The sequence below is a fragment of the Enhydra lutris genome, unplaced genomic scaffold (genome assembly GCF_002288905.1).
Source record: "Enhydra lutris kenyoni isolate GAN:26980312 unplaced genomic scaffold, ASM228890v2 scaffoldscaffold22, whole genome shotgun sequence".
NCBI classification, from domain to species: domain Eukaryota; kingdom Metazoa; phylum Chordata; class Mammalia; order Carnivora; family Mustelidae; genus Enhydra; species Enhydra lutris.
This window is the reverse complement of record NW_019154106.1, coordinates 16,283,384-16,288,708: the sequence shown is the minus strand read 5'-3', so window position 1 is coordinate 16,288,708 and position 5,325 is coordinate 16,283,384. Positions and strand designations below refer to the sequence as shown.

General features: G+C 43.9%; 1 pseudogene; it reads left to right on the top strand.

The window, feature by feature from the left end:
* The first annotated feature begins 1,107 nt into the window (after positions 1 to 1,107).
* On the top strand, positions 1,108 to 2,397 carry LOC111149917 (annotated as a pseudogene).
* The last annotated feature ends 2,928 nt before the right edge of the window (positions 2,398 to 5,325 follow it).

Sequence of the window (5,325 nt, the reverse complement as noted above, 5' to 3'; positions counted from 1 at the left end):
TCATTATGGTGATGTTTTCACAAGTACATACATATATCAAAATGTATTAAAGTATATACTTTATTTTAAAAAATAAAAAAGAGGGGTGCCTGGGTGGCTCAGTAGGTTAAAGCCTCTGCCTTCAGCTCAGGTCATGATCCCGGGGTCCTGGGATCGAGCCCCGCGTTGGGCTCTCTGCTCAGCAGGGAGCCTGCTTCCCTTCCTCTCTCTGCCTGCTTCTCTGTCTACTTGTAATCTCTGTCTGTCAAATAAATAAATAAAATCTTAAAAAAAAAAAAAGATTTGGAGCACCTCAGTGGCTGGTTGGTTAAGCTTCTATCCTCGGCTGGGGTCATGATCCCTGGGTCCTGGGACTGAGTCCCACTTCAGGCTCCCTACTCAGCAGGGAGTCTCCTTCTCCCTCTCCCTCTGCCCCTCCCCCTGCCCGTGTTCACAGGTTCTCTCTGTCTCAAATAAATAAATAAAATCTTAAAAAAATAAATAAAAATAAATAAATCACTTAATTTTTTAAAAAAGATTTAATTTTTATTATTTATTATTTATTTTTTTAAAGATTTATTTATTTATTTATTTATTTATTTGATAGAGATCACAAACAGACAGAGAGGCAGGCAGAGAGAGAGGAAGGGAAGAAGGCTCCCTACCGAGCAGAAAGCCTGACACGGGGCTCGATCCCAGGACTCTGGGATCATGACCTGAGCCAAAGGCAGAGGCATTAACCCACTGAGCCACCCAGGCACCCCAAAAGATTTAATTTTTAAAGTAATCTACGCCTGGCATGGGTCCAGAACTCACAGCCCTGAGATCAAGAGTCACTTGCTCCACCGACTGAGCCAGCCAGGTAACCCTAAAGTGTATACTTTAAATACATGTAGTTTAGTGTATGTCAATTATACTCAAGAAAACTATAAAAAATTTTCTGTGACCCCTTAAAAAGATGCACATATCCCTTAATATAGCCAGTGTATTTCTAGAAATGTTTCCTTCAGAAACATAAGTGTGTGAAGCATATACAAGGCTTTTCCTGCAGCATTCTTTGACTTGGCCAACTAGTATTTATTGAGTGCCAACTAGTCAGGCACTGGGCTAGACAATGGGGTTATAGGCATGAATGCAATAGACAAGGTCCCTGCCCTCATGGAACTGACTATATTTCTAATTGGTTAAAAAAAAAAAAAGGCGCTATCCAGTTGGGTTCCCCATCCATCGATAGGGAAATAGTTATGGAAATGCTGTATCCAGTAGCTGCTGTGGAGAGTGTCTTGTGAATCCGGAGCAACCAGAGCAGTGGGCAGGAGCAGCAGGCACCTGGGGACAGCCAGTGTGACCTATACAATGACCTGCATGGTAAGAGAGTGTATACACTGCAGCCTCCCTCCGTGCTCAGGGGCGGCCCGCCCCCCACCCCCAAATGTGAAGCACTTCTCGGAGGCTTTTATCTGTGAAGTCCAAAGAAGTCAATGTTTCCAGACTTCTTCATTCAGGAGGTTCAAAGAATGATGGTACAAAAATCATCAAACTGAGGGGTGTCTGACTTCAGCTCCGGTCACGATCCTGGGGTCCTGGGACAGAGCCCCCGGTCTGACTCAGCTCTGTTCTCGCTCTCTCTCAAATAAATAAAATCTTTAAAACGAAAATCATCAAACTGAAGCAAGAGAATGGACAGGTAGAAACTGCAGACACTGCCATCAGGAGGAAGGTCAGAAAGAGCTGCAAACCACTGAGTAAAGCAGAATCAGAGGAGGAGCTTGAGGATAGGAACCACCTCCAGGCTATCCAGGAGCAGTTGCCCCAGAAGCTGACTGAAACTCAGGAAGAACGGAAAGACGGAAAGACGTGACCCAATAGGTGGGGCTGCTGGGAATGTTGCTGGCGGACAGCTGGGCAAAGGCGCCAACACAGTTTCAAGCAGTGAGTGAGACCCTGGCATCACAGCAAAAATCCCATGATCCCGTGGCCTCTATGGTGTTGTTAGAAACTTTGTAAGGTGAGCTGAAGCTTTTTAAAGAAACAGCCATGGGGCGCCTGGGTGGCTCAGTGGGTTAAAGCCTCTGCCTTCGGCTCAGGTCATGATCCCAGGGTCCTGGGATCGGGCCCCACATCGGGCTCTCTGCTCAGCGGGGAACCCGCTTCCTCCTCTCTCTCTCTCTCTGCCTGCCTCGCTGCCTACCTGTGATCTCTGTCTGTCAAATAAATAAATAAAATCTTTAAAAAAAAAAAAAGAAAAGAAAAAAAGAAACAGCCAAAATACAGATGAAGGAGTTCCAGGCCCTGAAAGTAAAGTTGAAGATCAAAGAAGAGAGGGCCCGGTTCACAGAACGGCAGATTTTATGGGACAGTCAAGTAAATGATTTTACAACAGCCCTTGAGGAAATGGAGCAGCTATTAGCAATGTGATAAAAAGCAAGTGGCCAGATGGCTCCCTCTTGGGGAGGAAGTCTCAGAAAAAGCCACTTCGAACATCTGCTTGTTGGCCATGATCTAGGATTCACCAGACCCGGAAGGAAAGCAGTTTCTGCAGTAGGATTCAGGATAGTGTATGCTGGCATGGGGGTTCCACCTGTAAGCAAGTGTTCCCAGCCTTCCGATGGGTCAGCTTTCCTGAATCTCACGCATATGTAACAGAGGGGCTTGGAAGGGGCCTGAGGGAGAGAGGCCAGGAAGCTCGGATCAATGTCCTAGGCAACAAAGTAGCATGCCTGTAAGAATCAGGAGACAAAACCAGCCACAGCCAGAGGATCCAGAAGGTCCCATCCAGATATGCGGGAAGAAAACTTTAATTGTACAAGGGAGCACTGGCGCTCTATGAAAGAAGTTGCTGAGGGGACATGCACTCCCCTTCTAACTTGGGACACATTCTGTCCCATCCTGGTTGGGTTTTGTACCTCATGGTAAATTTATGAACTTGAAGCAGATTAATAAATTGAGTGAAAGTATAGATAGCAATAATACCTACCTGAAAATATGTATCTTAGAGTTTTCATTTAAATCACTTATATAGGGGCGCCTGGGTGGCTCAGTGGGTTAATCCTCTGCCTTCAGCTCAGGTCATGATCCCAGAGTCCTGGGATCGAGCCCCGCATCGGGCTCTCTGCTCAGCAGGGAGCCTGCCTCCACCTCTCTCTCTGCCTGCCTCTCTGCCTACTTGTGATCTCTGTCTGTCACATAAATAAATAAAATCTTTTTAAAAATAAATAAATAAATAAATAAATAAATAAATCACTTATATAGTGCACCTGGGTGGCTCACTCATTAAGCATCTGCCTTTGGCTCAGTCATGATCCCAGGGTCCTGGGATTGAGCCCCACATTGGGCTCCCTGCTCAGCAGGAAGCCTGCTTCTCCCTCTCTCACTCCCCTTGCTTGTGTTCCCTCTCTCGCTGTGTCTCTCTCTATCAAATGAATAAATAAACTCTTAAAAAAATAAATCACTTACATATATATATACATATATGTGTATATATATATAATATTTGTAAAATGCTGTTTCTATTTTTTTATTTTTTTTTAAAGATTTTATTTATTTATTTGACAGACAGAGATCACAAGTAGGCAGAGAGGCAGGCAGAGAGAGAGGGGGAAGCAGGCTACCTGCGGAGCAGAGAGCCCGATGCGGGGCTCCATCCCAGGACCCTGGGACCATGACCTGAGCCAAAGGCAGAGGCTTTAACCCACTGAGCCACCCAGGCACCCCTGTAAAATGCTGTTTTTAAAGTAAATATTCTATAACTAGTTTATAACTTTGAGAAATGAAAAAATGATAGTACAATTATTACACATGGGTCTATCAAAATCTTTTAGAAAGCTATATAGGGGCACCTGGCTGGCTCAGTCGGTGGAGCATGTGACTCTTGATCTCAGGGTTGTGAGTTCAAGCCCCGTGCTGGGTGTAGAGATTACATAGAAATAAAATCCTTAAAAAAGAAAAAATATATAAGCTGCCACAGAAAGATGTTAAAAACACAGTTAAGTACTAAAACGCAAGTTACAAAATTCCCATTTTTGTTTTAAAGAAATATATATTCAAATCTTCCATGTTAATAACTGAGGGAAGAGGGTTAGTTTTTTTGTAGGCGGTAAATATGGGAAGATGTGGGCCTGGGAAGGACTATTGAGAGATACGAATTTCTGACGGGATTTGAGTCCCTGGATTGTTGCTATTTGCCCTTTCCGAGGTTTGTATATGAGTCAGTAGATCATCCATGTTGCCCAAGCTAGTTAAGATTTGGGCATCTAGGGGTGCTTGGCTGGCTCAGTCAGAGGAGCATGCAACTCTTGAACTCGGGGTTGTGAGTTTGAGACCCCGTTTGGCAGAGACATTACTTCAACAGATAAACTGACGTTGCCTATCCATTCATCCACTGACAGACACCTGGGTTAGGTGCTGCCCAACTCATTTTTTTTTTTAGTTATTTATTTAAATCATCTCTATAACCGACAGGGGGGAGTGTGTGTGTGTGTGTGTGTGTGTGTGTGTGTGTGTGTGTGTGTGTACACACACAGGGGACTATTATTCAGCCTTAAAACAGAAGCAAATTATGGGGCACCTGGGTGGCTCAGTAGGTTAAGCCGCTGCCTTCAGCTCAGGTCATGATCCCAGCGTCCTGGGATGGAGCCCCGCATCAGGCTCTCGCTTCGCAGGGAGCCTGCTTCCCCTCTCTCTCTGCCTGCCTCTTTGCCTACTTGTGATCTCTGTCAAATACATAAATAAAATCTTAAAAAAAAAAAAAAGGAAGCAAATTCTGACACCTGGCACAACACAGATGAACTTTGAGGATATTATCTTAAGTGAAATAATCCAGTCACAAAAGGACAAATGGTATGTGATTTCACTTATATGCGGTATCTAGAGTAGTTAAGATTACAATAACAGAAAGTAGAATGGTGGCAGCTAACGAACATGAAAAGATATCAACATCACTCATCATCAGGGAAATGCAAATCAAAACCAGAGTGAGATATCACCTCACCCCTGTCAAAATGGCTAAAATAAAAAACATAAGAAACAGCGAGTGTTGGCAAGAAAAAGGAACCCTCATGCACTGTTGCATGCCAGTTGGTGCCGTCTCTTTGGAAAACAGCATGGAAGTTCCTCAAAAACAGCATGGAAGTTCCTCAAAAACATAAAAATAAGGGTCACCACACGATCCAGTAATTCCACTACTGGGTATTCACCCAAAGTAAATGAAAACACTAATTTGAAAAGATACGTGCACCCCTATGTTTATTGCAGCATTATTTACAATATCCAAGATATGGAAGCAACTCAAGTGTCCATCCATAGATAAATGGACAAAGAAGATGAGGCATATATATTGGGATATTA